Source organism: Melanostigma gelatinosum (genome assembly GCF_949748355.1).
Source record: "Melanostigma gelatinosum genome assembly, chromosome: 13".
NCBI classification, from domain to species: Eukaryota; Metazoa; Chordata; class Actinopteri; order Perciformes; family Zoarcidae; genus Melanostigma; species Melanostigma gelatinosum.
Window position 1 is genome coordinate 16902842 of NC_136646.1, and position 14604 is coordinate 16917445.

A 14604-nucleotide genomic window follows, 5' to 3' on the forward strand; every position below is an offset into this window, starting at 1 on the left:
ATCTCTTCATTCACAGAGAAAGCTAGTGAATACTACCTAACGCCAGTGACAAACTACCCGTCGGCAGCTGGCAGCCTATTTCAATGTCAGCCTGTCCCAACAAGGTGCAGTAAGGTGATAGCTCTCAGGAAACGCGTCACCTCCGACGTGTACTTTTAGCCACATGTCACAGAATTAACCGGAAACCTGAGGCCTCTTGTGTACAGCGCTTTATATACTGGCGTAAGTCTGACCCACACGTTTGTGCAGAGCTTCTGTTTTCTCCACATGTTGACAAGAAATTGTGAAAAATAATTGGAACCAGGGCAACATTCTCCTTGTGGTGATCTCACTCACCCACGTGCTGAAGCCGTAGAGACTCCAGGAAGAAATATTCAACGAACAGGCCGACATGGCGCACGTGTCTCCTGAATCCGCCCTCGGTGTCCTCTGGACAAGGAACACCGTTTACTTTTTGATAGCAGTCTCCACAAAGTCTCGTGCCTTTCTCCTGCCCCCTCTGCTCCTACTGCAGGAGTTATTACATGTAACACTCACACATGCACATGCACACACACATGCACTGTGCCATCTGCAAGGCATTACAGTAAATTGCAGGAGTAGAGAAATGATTTCACGCACGTCCCGCAGGGGCCAGATGTGGCTCCTCAGTCGTAGCCACAACTTAGTTTTACGTGTTCTGGAGAAATAAAGAAGGGAGTAAATCTTACCTTGTTGCACTTAACCACGCGGGCTCACAAAATCAGGGCTCGTTCTCTGTCCATCTCTGTCCCCCCCCCCCCCCATAAACATAAACCTCCGTGTCCAAACAACACCACCGGAGCGGAGGTCTGCAGGCAACACTGAGGGTGAGTCATTTATCTCAGTCGTTCAGTTCATGCTCAGGTACTCGAGGACTCGCCTTCAAACTTGCAACTGGCTGTTTTTTTTTTATTTTCTGCAGAATCTCAAATTCAGAGTTGGCATGATCTGCATGCTGCCACAACTCACATTAGAATAACTAAATAGATGAGTACGTCCAGTGTTAAACACAGTGCTGCAATGCCAACATGCATATTGAGGTAACAGCAGAGTTAACTCTGAACTTTAACTTCATGATATGTGGGTTCGATATTTCTTGACTATGGATTCATATTTTGTAAATTCAAATAAATATGTTATCAAATTTTGATCTCCACCCATCAATTGATTCAATACATGGTTGACTAGCCACCACCAGAAGCCTGAACTTCTCTGTTTATTTTCCTTTTTACTCATTAAATGAATTAGAGTATTTAGTTCGGTCATATTTCTGTCATTCTTACCCCCGGCTGTAATTGTTTAAATGCTATTAAAGCCCTCTCCATACTTTAAGGACATAATCATTGTGGGGAGATATTACATTTTTTGATTATTTGCTAATTTAATTTAATGACATTTATCAGAATCATGCCTCAAAACCCACAATGCTTTCTGTGTACTGTAATTATAGAATATAATCTCCCCCTTAACCCTCACAGTGTTTCTACATTTCAGCTCACAATTTACTTTAACATTCAGTTCATGATATTTGAGAATGAGTTATTTCCTGACCCACTTAGAGTAGATTCTCAGCGGCATATATTTAATATGAAAACAACCAGATGTGGTGAAAACAACAGAAATCATCTCGTCATGTTTGAAGTCCACCACTTTTGATCTGCAGTGAAATGACCAGAACGGGAAAGTCTGTGTAGTCTGTTCCACATATTTGACCGTGACAGGATGCTCGGTCAGTGGTGTAAATCACAGTCTGGTGGCTGTAACGGCATCACTGAATGCTCCGTCAGCACGCTGGGCTCCGTAACGCTGCCCGGGGGAACCAGTAAAACGCTGGTCTGCTGCTGAGCCAACCGCAGCCCGCTGACGGTTTAAAAGCTCGGGGCACCACGCGGCATCACGCTGGTTATATTTGGGAGGTGACGGGGATTCCTTCTTCTCGTCAGATTTAGTCGTTTTTACCAATAATACCCTTTCCACACTCCACCACTGAACTTATACTCACATTTTCGCTTGCTCTTCAGATTTTATTGCGTTCACTCATGTGCAAATTTGTAATGCGTGTGCGCAACCAGCAGACTTTCATCACTTTCTCTTTCCTCACCCCAGTTCGGCCTTTTTTGTTTTTGACTGCCTCACTTTCTCCCCCCCCCCCCCCCCCCCCAACATTTGCTTCATCATTTCTGACTTCATGACTTCATTTTCTTGTAACTGTTACACTGTTGCTCGACTTCATTTCAAATTCATGCTTTAGGATCTCATCTGACACGTGATTTATTGATTGGAATTATACTTTTGTCAGGTACGCTTCAAAAGAGAAGTCAAAGATGCAGAAGTAGGGCCGCTGCCAAATCAAAATGGCTGTGAAGATCGGATCATGTTCTAACTCCACGCGGAGATGGAAACACTCGTGTTTGCGATTGATGGATTAGTTTTATCTCTCAGTGCGCACAGAGACAAAGAGCTTATCAGAAAGGCTTAACTGACTAATCTGTCTTTGTCCTCGTGTCCTTGCCGTTTCTGTTTTTTACAGTTTGGTACGCTTTTTCTTACATTTCTAAGTGGTAGAATCTTGTTTCTATTAGTTTACTTTGTTCGAAAAAAAAAGCAAAGTGGCTTTTTATATTCTTATGTCACCAATTCTATTTTTGGCTCACATCTGAGTCAGAGGGTTTTCATTTTAGATGGAGACCAACATGAAAACACAACTTCATACTCCACAGTCATACCGTCCTTATTCTTGTCTGTATGTCCATTCAGAAACATGAAGCACGCGTCTTGGTTCGAGGTGTTTGTGTTTAGTTGTTCACGTCATGCCTGTGAGCTTTTACTTTTTGGAAAAGTGGGAAACAAACAAGGAAAGTGTCGCTGCAGGAGAAGATAGGGAGAGAGTCATCGACAACGAGTTCAGGAGAGTAGTTCACCACAAAATCACTCATTCACTCATTCCCTCACTTCCCACATTGTCAGTTGAAACAACAATTTGAGACATTGAAGATGGCGGGATGATCTTTCTACAGCTCCACAAACAGACGTCTCCCTCTATTTTGTTGCCAAACAAGGCCACCTTTTTTTATCCAACATATTCGTCACAATGTGCTAATGTTTCCTCAGTAACAAAGCTTTAGTCTGAGCTTTAGAAGCCGAAGAAGTTGCTGTTGTGGGATGCAAAACAATTATTTTACCTACAACTTTTTTTTTGCTGCTTCTATAAACAAAGAACAAGGCTGGTGGTCCCATAAAGTTTTGGTGGGTAGGTAATGATTACATTTTAGTTGTGTTGTGGGCTGTTCCTTTGACATTACTTACGTGTTCTAGGAAGGTTCAGTCATGTTTCAGCACAATTAGTGAGCACAAAGACGAGGGGAGCGGTTTTGGGAATGATGCGCTGCGTTCCCATTCGGAAAGCCTGGGAATGATCGTCCTGGGTTACTTTTTGGAGAGGGAGAAGCTAGGAACATCCACGGTTAATTAGCTGCTGCTATGGGAACCAGGAACACGGCCAACGGAGAGGGGAATGATGAGTGTGCTCAAAGCAGAAGTTGTCACTGTTTGTGTGAGAACAAACACGTAATGCTATCATCAAATGCACCCAATCAGATAAAAGCGAAATGTTGACTCTTCCCACCTATCGTCTCTTGCCAGCTTCACAAGTCAATCTGTTCCCCATAAAGCTGTCTTCTGTGGAGGAACCTTTTGTGTGTAACACTATAAAAATAAGTGCACATTTTATTATCCTGTTTACATACTGTGGAGTTCATCTTTTGGTTAATTGGAAACCAAAGTGGCTCACGGGGGGAGGAGGGGGGCGGGGGGGATATGTGTCCCAAACTGAAGTTCAGTTTTAAGGTGAAGAGGGCAGAGGGGTGCTCACCCCAAAAGCATCATTCTGCCCTTTCTCACCATTTGTCAGTTGGAGGGAGTGTTAGACAGGCTGTGCTTTGGGAAACACAGACAGGATATCATGATATGAAAAAGTCCGGCTCCTGTTTGTCGCTTCTTAATAGTTTTGTTTTTGTGCTTTTCAGTGTAATTGTGATTCTTTTTTGTCATTTCCTCATGGCCCTGTCATGGCATTTGGGCCTCATTGGAGCAAGCTGAGAGCTTCATTTAAACCACTTATCTCCGTGAACAACACGCAGAGGCCCTCAAACACAAAGACCTCAAAAGAGATCTGTTCCCGAAACTTTTAATGATCGCAGGAGCTTGTTTGTTTCACGCAGAGGAGGGCAAGACAGAAAGCACACACACACACACACACACACACACACACACACACACAGAGAGACCTAGAGAGGTCGGACCACAGTTCACTTTGAGGTTTACTCGTCTGTTGACTCTGTGCTCGCTGGCACTTCTCATTAACAAGGAGAGACACAGATCGCACAGCTGGGCCGTGCATGCCTCAGAGCTGGACAAGTCATTCGAGCACATCTTTTTATCGTTGAAAGGATGACGAACCCACCATGAACCAACTTCCATTACCGAGCTTATTGAGAACATGTTTCCCTCAGCGACTGTGCAATTTAGCCGTCAAAAGTCTTCTAAACTAGACGCATGTGGCTGCTGTGGCGTGATGGAGCAGTTTAGAGAGGGATCCCTGCTTATCGCCGGGGCTCTGATAAGAGCGACGATGGAAGAGGAGCGAGTGCAGCGATGCCTAAAGGAGAAGGGGTGAGATCCAGAGGGGAGAGGTCGGCGAGAGGGAGCACGTGGGTGACCTCCCATCCCCCGGTTACTGGGGGGGGGGGGGGGGGGGGGGGGGGGGGGTCATCCAGAAGTGCCATTTTCCCATGACCGCCTTTTTTTTTTTGTTGTTCTCTGTGCTCCACCCTCTTTTCTTCATCCCTCCTCCCAATCTCCTCTTCATTTCCTCCTTTCCTATAGCTTCCCTGTTGTGCCTCCTCCCTCCTACCTTTTACTCTTCTTCTCACCCTGCACTCCGGTATGTCAGGTATTGAGTAACAGCAGCATGCCTGTGGTTTAATGCGGGAAGTAACTGCAGCTCAGCTACAGTATGTTCGCTGTGACTGCACTGCTATAATAGCGCTGTGACAGAAACTCTATCGGAGGGATGAGAGCAACTATGTGTCACGGGTCACGTCGGGTCACGTCTGTGTAGAGGCAGATCGTTCTAAAAACATCGCTGGCAAATGTAATGCATGCAAGTCCTTATTTCACATAAACACACAGTCCCACTACTGGTGTAGCCCCCCCCCCCCCCCCCCCCCCCCAGTCACATGCACACACACTATTACAGGTATTTCTCTTTAACCTTATTTATTTCTTTCATTGTTTTTATCCCACCACCGCCCATCATGCAAACTGTGTGGTCTTGATGCTTTGTTTCCAAACTGTTGTGGCGCCATTCCTATTGCATTTCGGGTTTTATTCCTTCTCATTCTGCCTCTCTTTGATGACGAGGCCATGCCTCCTTTTTAAAAGCGCTTTTTAGGCCAGACGATCATTGAGTAGTTTGGCGCTGACCTGCCTGGTTAAATATAGGAGGTAAAATAAAAACAAGCACACAGATAACAAGCCCTCCTGAGAGCTGTGACACACAGCGCTGATGGATGGAAAAGATGGATGTGGAGGCCGCGACGTGGAGGAGAGGTCAAATAGAAGTTGATTCAATGAAAAGAAAGAGCGTCTCGTTTCTATTGTCGGCTGTTTTAGAACTGTTATTTTGGATTTTCTTTATTTTTTCTTCTTCTTTCATCTCATGGCCGTCCAGCCTCCTTTTTTGTCTTTGCGAGGCTAAAGCCCATCTGAGCGTAATTCACTGCAACATGAGCGCCACTTAGCTTTATCCTCCAGAGGAAATACGCATCTGCTGCGTTCACAAATTGCCGAAAGCGGCCCCCCGTCATGCAGCACTGGTGGAAGGGCTCGGGCCGAGGCTGGATGTGGGCTCGCAAACATTTAGTCAGAGATGGTGGATCGCATCATCACTGCATCTCCCTTTTGTGTTCTGACCACAACCCCTTCTATTCACAATGAGAGGTTTATACACTTGGTGTGACTGGAACACTACACTGTGGATCAGCTATGGTTGCTCTGTACGGGTGGTCAGAAAAATCTCTAACTTTGTACCTTGATAAAGCTCAAAGCACTCTCATAAGGACACTCGCACACGTATGAGGAAACGCATAGCTGTTCTGATTTACTGCACGAATGTGATGATCTTATCTCTCACTACTCTCTGTCTCGCTCAGTTTATCTCTTTCTTTGCTCCCTCCCTAAGCCTTTCGCCGTCTCCGATACAGTAAATCTGCTCTGTTCTGTGAGCTTTTTATTGGTTTTCACTGAACAAATCCCTTCTTCGGTCATTAAAGCAGATGATTTAGTGAGGGTGTGTTGGCCCCAGTGACAGTAAAACACAGGCTTTCGTGCTCAGGCGGTCCACCCGGGACAGAGTGGAAAGGTGAGGCCGAGGTCTGGGGCCTCAGGCGGGCTGTTGAACCTTTAGAAAAAATGTGATTTTTTTTATTTTTGGAATGCTGTACAATTGATATCATGCCAAACTTGATTTTTGTGTCTTTTACTGAAACTACTTAAACGACTTTATTCGTGTGATCACAATCCTTTTTTCACACAGCAGGAGTCGAATGTCTGCTTTTGAGACATGAGAGAGAGAGCAGTGCAGGGGAAGACAGTGATAAAGTTTCATTTTTAGATTGACCAGAAAGAGCAAGTATGGACACATAGTCGCAGCCGACAAGGTGTTTGTGTGTTTGTGTGTGTCTCACAGAGCGATGAGTCAGATCACGTGGCTCCAGAGACAGCGGGACTGATGAACTCTGTTAACTGACTCTGATAAAGCGGAACTGGAAGACACCACGGAGCCAAAACATGCGCGGATGACGATCGGTGAAAGGCGCTCTGTCGCCTCAAGAATGTTTTTGTAGCTCTAGTCGAGCTGAAGACGTTGTTTTAGGGTTTATATTTCTCTCTTTATTTTTCTCGTCCCCTCTCTCGAGTCGACCGCTTTCACTCATTTGCACACACACGTACTCTGGCTTTTTAAGGTAAAACAAATATTAAACGGTAATGTTTTGTGTCCGTAATTCACCGGGTTTTATGGTTCTAGCATTTGCAATAACTCTGCCTCGGCGCAGTCATACACGCATTAGGGCAAGTACGGTCTGAAAATGGTTTGGGTCGTCCAATGTGAGCTTTGGTACCAAGTCAAGCTCGACCAGCGTTTGAGGGAACGTTGGCTGAAGGTTTGAGCAACAAAATATTCATCAATAAACGAAGAGATCATGTGATATCGCATCGTCGATGCTGCTGTTGCAGCCGAGTGTCGATTCGAGAGTCTGCTGGTGGGGGTTTGTGCGGGACAGTAAGTCATTCATTGAGCCTGTTACTGCTGGCTTTAAGAAGCAGACTTTATTGAGTGTGTGCATGGCAGATCGGCAACAGTTTGCACTTGCGGCTTTTCCACGGTAGGAAAAACAGACGAGAGTTCACCTCAGACTGACATCGCTCCCTAAAAACAAATCCAAGCCGTGTGGAGTGACTGACCCAGTGGAGCCAAGTCAAAGCTGAACTTATGATCATTACTTTTGAGTTAAACCTCTGGCATGCAGAATGATTACTGTGCAATGCATTATGTCTACGCCTGAGTCACAGCCTGACATTTCTGGTTCGTGGTTTATTCACTGAATAAGTGGATTTATACTGAGGTATCTTCAGGTCAGATACTGGTACAGATTATGTGCAATCTAAATGTTCAATAAACTATCTGCATCAAAGAAAGTAGTTTTATTCATTCATCATTGGTTTGATTTTATGTTCAGATTTATTATTGGTATTTCCCACCTTGGCTTCATGTTATTTTGTTTAAAAAAAAACATGTATTCCTGTTTTTTCCATTAGTATTGGCTTGTATTTTAACGAGAGACGGTAACGAGACTACGAATAAAACACTTAACCTGAAGAGACAGATATTTGTTAATGACAGAGGATCACTGAACGGAAAAGTTGAGCATGATTTTCTCTATTTTAACTTGCAAACTAAGCAGGTTTGTACTCGAGGTGAAAGTCACGCAAAGAATGATGTTTTTGGCAACTCTATATTGGCAAAAACATATTTTTTTCAGACAATTTGTGAGCTGTCAAACTAGAGAAGCCTCCAGACTTCAGGGATTGTTTCATTGTCATTTTTTCATAATTTATTTGTGCGTCACTGGCAAAGAATTTGCCGATCAAAAACATCTGTAAAGTACTAATAATGGTGGATAATCCATCAACTGCTAGTTGAGAGTGCAGAACAGGTTGCTCTCTTCTCACTTCCTCTGAAACATGTGTACCTCTGTCTGCGTTCGGCATCTCAAACGCAACTGTGACGGGAACCGGACTTTCCTCCGCTGAGAGGGCCGTTGCAGTCGTGACCCTCACCTCTCCTCTTTCCGACGCTTCCTCTCTCTTCTCTCCTCTGAGGCCGTCGCGGCTGCTGATCGGTTCCCAGGCCCACGCCGACAGGTCGTTTAATGGTCATCTAGTCGGGGCCCTTGATGCTGGACCCCGGGGTTAACGCGGAACGCATCTCTTCCTGGGCTCCGTCAGCAAGCAGCCACCGGCGCTTCAGAGACGCACCTCGTACATTACAGATGTAAACAACAACTTCAACACATTCTGATATACAGTACACATGCTGGTTATTGTCACCGTAAAGCTCTCTTTAAGGTGGGAAAGATTTCACAGAGGTTTTCTCACACCTTTCCTCCCATTCAGTTTATATACCGTGACGGCCTCATGCCCACCCACATCCTACAACACCCCCACCCATGTCGGCCCTTCGGCCCTCCCAGTCCACAGAGCAGCGCTGAGGTCTCTTGCCACTTTACGACCAGCGACCTGGCGGCTTTATAGCTCAGCCAGTCTGGACCAGTTTACCACGCCGAGTGTGTGTAGACATTTAGTGTCATTTCAAAGATCAGCTTCTAATGTCTCTCATAATTACCTGGGACAAGTAAAACGGTGTGTGTTAAATAGGTCTGTGTAATCATCTGTACACCAGGTAGAGCCCTGTGTTTCCCCCCTCTGGGTCTCCTTCTGTAATAAAAAAGTTTGGTTATCAATTCATCATGTCGACATTATCCAAAACAGACTGTGGTCAGACAGCACTGTGCGTTACGTTGTCTTGAGATGTCTCCAAGTGTCTATTATATTGTGAGGGGTTGTTTTTGTGAGGCGGTAAGACTGTCACGGTGTGGGCTTGTTGTTTCCACCTGCAAAGAGGGATTAACCGAGAGATGCTCAGCGCCGATTGGGGCTGCTTGTGTCAGTGTGAAGATGAAGCTGTACTGACAGGCTGGCATGGTAATGGCAACTTTGCATGTGGTCGTATGTGGGATTGGGAGTGTGTGTGTGTGGGGGGGGCGGCGTCAGCGGGGTCACTGCAGACCTGTTGACACGGGACTCTGAGTTTAATTAAATCCTGAGCACGCATGCATGTGTGCCACTACATGTACTTGCGCGTGTGTGTGTGCTGGTTGTCAGGGGCCAGAAGACGGGGCCCGGTGAAGCGAGGAGAGAGGGGAGAGCAGCCGCTTGGCAGCCTATCTGAGAGCCTCGTCACTGTTGCTCAGAGGGGCCACAGCTGGCCCCTCCACCAACAATCCTGGCTTTTCTTTCCTTCTCAGGAACGCAGCGCGTCAACTTTAATTCCCTTCTAATGAACTGGCTACTGAAGGTAGCTAGGCAGGCAGACCCAGCATATTTATTAAACACACACACACACACACACACACACACACACACTGGCAGCAAAACACACGGGCTCAAACACAGTGGAGAAAGAATGTTGCACTTCAGTACATTTCACATCTCCACATTGTGACTGTGCAGCTGCACTTAAATTCATGCTGAGGATCCTCGAGCTCATCGTGACTTAGAAGCTGCATTCAGTGCCACAACAACCGGAGCTGTGTTTCAGCCTTTAGGACCACATGAGAAGCCACAGTGAGCCCAGTGTGGGCCTCTTATCTGTTGTCGTTGTGAATAGAGCCCCAGAGTGAAAGATCAGTTATTCTGAAAGATGATTAATAACAACTCGAAAGCTAATACTCAAAGACCATCTGGATAGGAAAATATTCAATTTAAGTAGGTATTTACACTAAAAAAAGACAAAATAAAGTGAATACGGACATATATCTCTTTATCTGGAAATACAGTCACAGTCGACTTCTTTGTTATCATGCCATGGACAGAACATTTATTTATTTAAATGAGCAGAATAGCCTTTGGGGATTCTGGAAATACCTTAAAAACAGTGGGAGGACTTGTTAAAGATCCTCTGAGGTAAAATAATCCTCCCTGGAGAGGTACGAACTGGAGCTAATAAGAACCAAGTCATTCTTTTTGCTTCCTCAGAAATAAACAACACAACTGGTGTTAAGTGAGGACAGTCGAATGCATGTGAGTTGCTGACTCATTCAATCCTTGTGAGTTGAAGCCTTATTGGCGTCGCCCTCACTGTGACCCTGCGGTTCAGCTTTTGTGGTGCGGGCTTTGGAGCGCGGATGCCGCTAATGGGAACATTTGTACACATCGAGGCAGAACAAGTGCAGAGCTTTGATTGATCTGTGATTCTCCGGGCTTTCAAAGGTGGCAAAGTTCATCTGCTGTGATAGATTGTTTGCTTTTGGCACACTTTGGTCCCTTTTTCAGGGATTGTTATGCTTCAGCGTTTGAAAGGACCAATCATCGCCAAACCATTTGTTTGCTGTTTAGATGACCTTTCACAAATTCCTCTGAAACATTCGCTCTCATGTGGGAAGGACTTCTCTTCTTTATTCCACATATTTGCAGAACACTAGAAACCAACCCAGGATATACCATCCTGGAGACGGTGTTACAGGTCTGGTGTCGTTCCGTCGTGAATCCCATTTAATCACCAGTGGATTATTCCGCAGCGGTCCTTCTTTTGTCGGGGTAATGTGAGCACCTGCAGCGTAAGTGTGCATAAAACCATTAGCTGTGTCCAACTGCCTTAAACAAGAGCAATAACACTGCAACTGAGTGTGTTCTGTCACAATAAAGACAGGAAGACGGCAGGTTATCATCAGAATAAATGGATAATCTGCTGGTTATATGAACCGCCATCACCAGAGAGTGATCACGGAAAATAATGGAAAGGCATGTGCTTTCATGGTCATCCTTTTTAAATGGCAGACGCAGCTGTTAAGTTCCAGCCAACTGTTCATCGTACCGCATATTTTTACTGATTAATTTCATACTACAACAGATCCGCCACGTTATTAATCTGCTGCTGATTGTGTGTATGTGTGGGGGCGATAAAGTACTGTACAGGAAGTCCGAAAATGGTCCGCCTCGTGCTCTTATAATGGTCATGATGGCAGCAGCGTGTCATCAGTGAGTCGGTCCTTTTTGGTCCTATTGTCCTTAAATTCAAGGTTCCCAGAGGATAAATCCTGACTGCATTGGTGATCCTCTGATGAGCCTCCAGGTTGATATTTTAGTTTTTTTCGAGAAACATCTTGACAACTGTTGGATTGATTGTCCTAAAATTTGGCACGGACGTTGTCATCGTGAGCGTGTTAGCATGTTGACATCAGTACAATCTCGCATCGCCTGTTTTATTACAATATGAAGACACGCGTATAGTCATGAAAAGGTAGCTGTATTCAATATAGCGCCAATATTTATTGACATCCAAGATAAACCGTGTGATGAATATTTGTGTCAACCACAGTTTTTAACTCGAGACCATTTTGCGATGGATCACAGCAGCTGCGTCGCCAAATCTTAACCAGGAGCGTAAAGTGTACTCCCCAATTCCTACCGCCCTACCTCTGGCGCCCTTTCTCGGCCCACCCCCATCTTCTAACTCGGCCTTCATTTTGAACTCGACTACACGCCTGTAAAGTTTCATGACGGCATCTTGCACGGTCGCGATGCTATCGCAGTGAAAGAATCTGTCCGCAGACAGAAATAAAAGCACCTGGTAAAGTACTCGAACCCGCTTCCGCGGTCGTTCCCGCTACAGTCAGCATTTCCAGGACTACATTCGGCCGCGATGACTCACACACAGACTCGCAAGGTGAGGACGACACCAGCGGCAGGTATTAAATAATTTCATCATGATTCTCGACCTCTGGTGTCAAATTTTGAGCAGGATAATATCTTAGACCAAAATATTCTTACTTAAAGACATTTTATTCCATTTTAAAAAAGACCTGAGCTTTCATTGAATTTGATGTTCGAGTGTGGGAAAAGTGTGTTGACCTGATGTTTATGTTTATGACCGGCGTAACAAATGTGCGCTCTCGCACGTTAGAATCTGTGATTTAAAGGCTCCCAACAACACGTCCTCTGTTCCTGCTGTGGCCGACCCTAAATGTCCTTGTAACCCTGTGTGATAAAGCAAACATTATTTTATGGCGGCTCTAGTTTCAGCCTAAAACACTGTGTCACTGCTGGCCAGAGGGACAGCTGGACACGCTGCAGGCCCCGCAGTCTTTTGAGGCAGGACGGCTGATAGAGTGGACTGCTTGAGTTCACAGATCAGCAGACCCTTCACCTCCAGATACTGCTTCACCACTCGCTCACTCCCACTGACTGGGATGACGTAACCAGGGCACTGATAAAGGAGTGGATGACATAGAGGAAAAGGAGGAACAGTAAATAAAGCAGAGGTCACACCACCTAATCTCAAGCCTAATTATGACTATGATTTGTCCGTGAAAGCTGGTGAGATTTATGAATCAAATCTCTCACCTTCAGACTGAGATTAGGAGTCAGAATGGTTGTGATTTGAACAAATGGTAAGAGTTCAAATTACAACCATTCGACTGGAATCTAGTCAAATCCGTACAACATACGCATCCTCTATCGTTAGACCCTTAATTTATATGAAAAAAATACTTAAATGGGAAACAAAAACAGCGACAAAAATAGAAATAAATATCTGTATCAAACTTACAATTGGGGAAAAAAAGAATGAGGATGAAGCAGTTCATGACAGATATGTTTTGTTGATCTTTTCATAGGTTGTTGGGATGCTTGGATTTCTTCTCGTGTGTGCCTAAGAGCAATAGAGAGTGGCCCTCTGAATGCTTCAAGAAAAACCTAAAGGACGTAGACAAGCAGCTGCTTTGTTTTAGTGTCATATTCCCGAAAGACTTCCTCCCTCTCTCCGTCCAGCTCCTACCTGTCGACTGGAGCTTATTGTGCTCTCTAATGTGTGTTTTGAGCAGCCGGCTGAAGGCCGTGATCTCATGCAACGGAGAAAGGTTCCTTTGACTGATACCGATCTGGTCATTGCTGCTCAACCCATAACCTTATCCCTCTGCAGGCTGCTTCCATTGGCTCCACCTATATACTGTATATAATGCGCTTCTCTGTGCGTCTGATGCTATCTGGATCCATATGTGCTCACACAAGCGTACAGAGTGGGTTGATGTGCGTGCATATTTTTCTTACTTTTACCTATTTTGTCATGCTTGTAAGCACACACTGCATTCTTTCACAATGCAGAATGTTATCTCTGCACTTGACTGTGTTTCTGGAATGATTTTGTAAATATCTCCATAACTTTGACGCAGTGCCTGCTCCTATTGTCCAATGACATTTTTTGCTCAGTTGAACTCTAATCAACTCTGAGGTTTCCCTGCATCACAACCACAGCTGCAGATGCCCAATCTTCATAGACGCGCACCAGTTCTGCGCTTGTCTGGCCCTCCATTAGTCAGTTATTCCACCGATTCAGCCTATCGCTGACATTATCAAACGACAGCAAGTTCTCATCATCATAATATACCTTTGGCTGACTCTGACCCTTTCATGCACGCAGATGCACATCAGAGTGGAGTAATATGCCCGTCATATCTGCTGGTGCTGAAGGCTGCTGTCATGGGCAGCAGGTCATTTTATGATGTGCCGTTGGGTGTGTGTGTGTGTGTGTGTGTGTGTGTGTGTCAGAGAGGCGGCGCGAGGCGATGGCAGACGAGGCGGGAGGCGTGTTCTCTCCGCTCTCTGTTTAGTGTAAACTCCCGATAGGAGCAGAGTGCCAGTGACAGACTGAAGCCGGGGGGGGGGGGGGGGGGTTCTGAAGCGTCGAGGCGGCTCATGGCGGCGTGCTGGAGGAGCTTGGAGAAGTGTTGAGAAGTTAGTGGGTGCAGATAGCTCTGAGAGTGTGACACTTGGCCGCCATAGTCTGTCGTTTTTTGGGGGAAATCTTTCAAGGAGGAGTCCTTTTTAGCTGTTTATGTCACACAGCTGATATTGTGGTTGTCTTTCCCTCAGCATTATATAAATACCATATTATTTAAGAGTGTGTGCGTGTGTGTGTGTAAACCTGTCCTAGTCACACACCAACACGGAAAAGGGCTTATGTCTGGATTAGTGTGTCAGGCTGGATTCGGTACCACACACACACTCCTGTTTACAGCCTCTCCCCTCAGAGCATGAGTCAGGCCTGCAGTAGAATTTCTTTTCATTCATAATCAGCCCGTGTGATGGAGATCGTCACAATAAGCCTGCTCGCTCCCACACTTAACCCACTGTTACTCTGTCATTAATGCATGCGCACATACATCGTGAAGCACATGTATGTCC

General features: G+C 45.4%; 1 protein-coding gene across 2 annotated transcripts in view; it reads left to right on the forward strand.

Moving 5' to 3' along the window:
- The window catches only part of coro7 (coronin 7), a 94197-nt gene that overhangs the window by 70768 nt on the left and 8825 nt on the right, over positions 1-14604 (forward strand). The gene's annotated exons all lie outside the window — the stretch shown is intronic.